Here is a 2,752-nt window from a genome sequence, read left to right as displayed (position 1 = left end):
AGAGGGACTGCTCTGTGTGTGGACTGCATGTTAAAGGTACACCAATGACATTGCAAGAAAAAAAGCACGGGCAAGACTGGTTAAAATGTCCCGCCCATTGGTGGGAATTATGCTCTCTAATCAAATTGAACAAAATAATAAAGTATGCTACATATACTGCAGCATTTGACTGGTTGAGTAGTTCACATTTGTTGCCCTTATGAGCATAGAACTTCCTATTGAAATAAGCTGAGTCATGAACAATCTGGGAAAATAATTATTTCTCTCTTTAGCTCTTCTCTCAAGCTATTCTTTATAAATGGAGCATTCTTTCCACACATTCTCTCCCCACATCCTGCACCAGACACACATCATCCTTCAGTTTTTAGATGAAAGGTGACATCCTCAGCAGCCTTCCTTGACCTCCCATCTTAACCCAGCTTCTCACTATTCCCTCTCCTGGGATCAGGACCTTTCTGTCACAGCACTTCCCATAAGAAAGTGTGTATTTATGTCAGTGATGGCGAACCTTTTGAGCTCGGCGTGTCAGCATTTTGAAAAACCCTAACTTAACTCTGGTGCCCTGTCACATATAGGAATTTTTTGATATTTGCAAGCATAGTAAAACAACGACTTATATTTTTGATATTTATTTTATATATTTAAATGCCATTTAACAAAGAAAAATCAACCAAAAATGAGTTCGCGTGTCACCTCTGACACGCGTGTCATAGGTTCGCCATCACTGGTTTATGTGGTGCTTGTTATTTAGCTGACACGTTTTACATGGCTGTTCCCCTCACTGGCCTGTTGCTCCTGAAGACAGCGGCAGGGTCTCTTTTGCACAGCATTTAAATTTTTGATATTATAGTTGATGTTCGATATTACATTAATTTCAGGTTGTACAGCATCTTGGCTAGACTGGCTCCTATAATGGTTTCTATGACTCATGAAGTGTTGCCCCCGGTAAGTCTTGCACCCACCTGACACCATGCATAGTTATTACAATATTACTGACTCTATTCCTGAAGCTGTACTTTACATCCCATTGACTACTTCGTAATTACCGATTTGTACTTTGTGATCCCTTCCTCTTTTTCACTGGCAAATCTTTGTTATCTAGAATCAATACCGTGCTTACCACACAGTGGACAATTGATAAATATTATTTGAGTGAATTAAATTAAGGGCAGTCTCCAAGAAAAGAAAAAAAAAACAGCTCAAAGGCAATCCAATCATGTCATGAAGGGAAATAGAGACAGCCATGCTGTAAGGAATTACGTTTAAATGATAAACATATAGAATCCCAACAGTAATGTTAATAGTGCTGTTCACTCTCTCATTACTTCAGTCAGCCAGGGCTTCTCATCTGGATCCCTTGGGCTTGAGCAAAGCTGAGGATCAAGCTCAAATTACGGAGCTTGGAAGAACCAAAGGTCTGGCAGAAGGTAAACAGTAGTGTGATGAAAGTTCTCCTGCCAGTTCTTAACCACAAAAGGAAGAGGCTGGGGGCAGGGCGGTTCTGAAGTGTCGATGATGGGAGACAGCTCTCTTCTCGAGCTTCAGAGACTTTCAGTGGGTGAGGTAAATGTGAACTGATCAAGAATGAGTAAGCCATGTTCTCAACCTATGTTGATCCTTAACTTGCTGTGTGGCTTCAAGTAAGTGACACAATTTCTTTTAAATATATTTTATTGATTTTTTACAGAGAGGAAGGCAGAGGGATAGAGAGTTAGAAACATCGACAAGAGAGAAACATTGACCAGCTGCCTCCTGCACATCCCCCATTGGGGATGTGCCCGCAACCAAGGTACATGCCCTTGACCGGAATCAAACCTGTGACCCTTCAGTCTGCAGGTCAACGCTCCATCCACTGAGCCAAACCGGTCAGGGCATGACACATTTCTTTATCTCAATTTCTGAATATATGCACATTTGGATAACAGTTATTATTATAAACTTGCATTGGAGTTGCTTATTTTGATATCAATGACTGATCAAAATTAGACCACTGCTGCTTTTTTCCCATTTATTTTTTATTTATTAAATCTTTATTGTTGAAAGTACTATATATGTCCACTTTTTTTCTCCCATTGACCCCCTATAGTCTGCCCCAGTCCCTTGCCCCAGGCCTCCACCACCCTGTTGTCTATAGGTTATGCATATATGCATACAAGTCCTTTGGTTGATCTCTTCCTACCTACTCACCTACTCCCGCCTCTCTCTCAATGGGAACCTTCATGCATTGTTGGTGGGAATGCAGATTGGTGCAGCCACTATGGAAAACAATATCAAGATTCCTGAAAAACTTAAAAATGGAACTGCCTCGTGATCCAATGATTCTATTTCTTTGTATATACACAAAGAAATCCAAAACACTAATTTGAAAGAATACATGCACCTCTATGTTCATTACAGTGTTATTTACAATAGCCAAGATATGGAAACAAACTAAGTGCCCATCTATAGGTTGAATAAAGAAGCAGTGATACATGTAAATGATGGAATATACTCAGCAATAAAAAAATAATGAAATCTTACTATTTTCAACAACATAGATGCACCTTAGAAGGCATTATGTTATGTGAAATAACTCAGAGAGAGATGAACACCATAAGATTGCACCTATATGTGGAATATAAAGAACAAAATAAATAAACAAAATAGAAAGAGACTCATAGAAACAGAGAACAAACTGAGGGTTGCTGGGTGGAAGGGGTGTTGGGGAGCTGGGTGAAAAAGGTGAAGTGGTGAAGAAGTACAACTTTGTAGT

Source organism: Myotis myotis, unplaced genomic scaffold (genome assembly GCF_014108235.1).
Source record: "Myotis myotis isolate mMyoMyo1 unplaced genomic scaffold, mMyoMyo1.p scaffold_m19_p_7, whole genome shotgun sequence".
NCBI lineage: Eukaryota > Metazoa > Chordata > Mammalia > Chiroptera > Vespertilionidae > Myotis > Myotis myotis.
The sequence above is the reverse complement of the archived record's forward strand: the minus strand, read 5'-3'. Positions refer to the sequence as shown.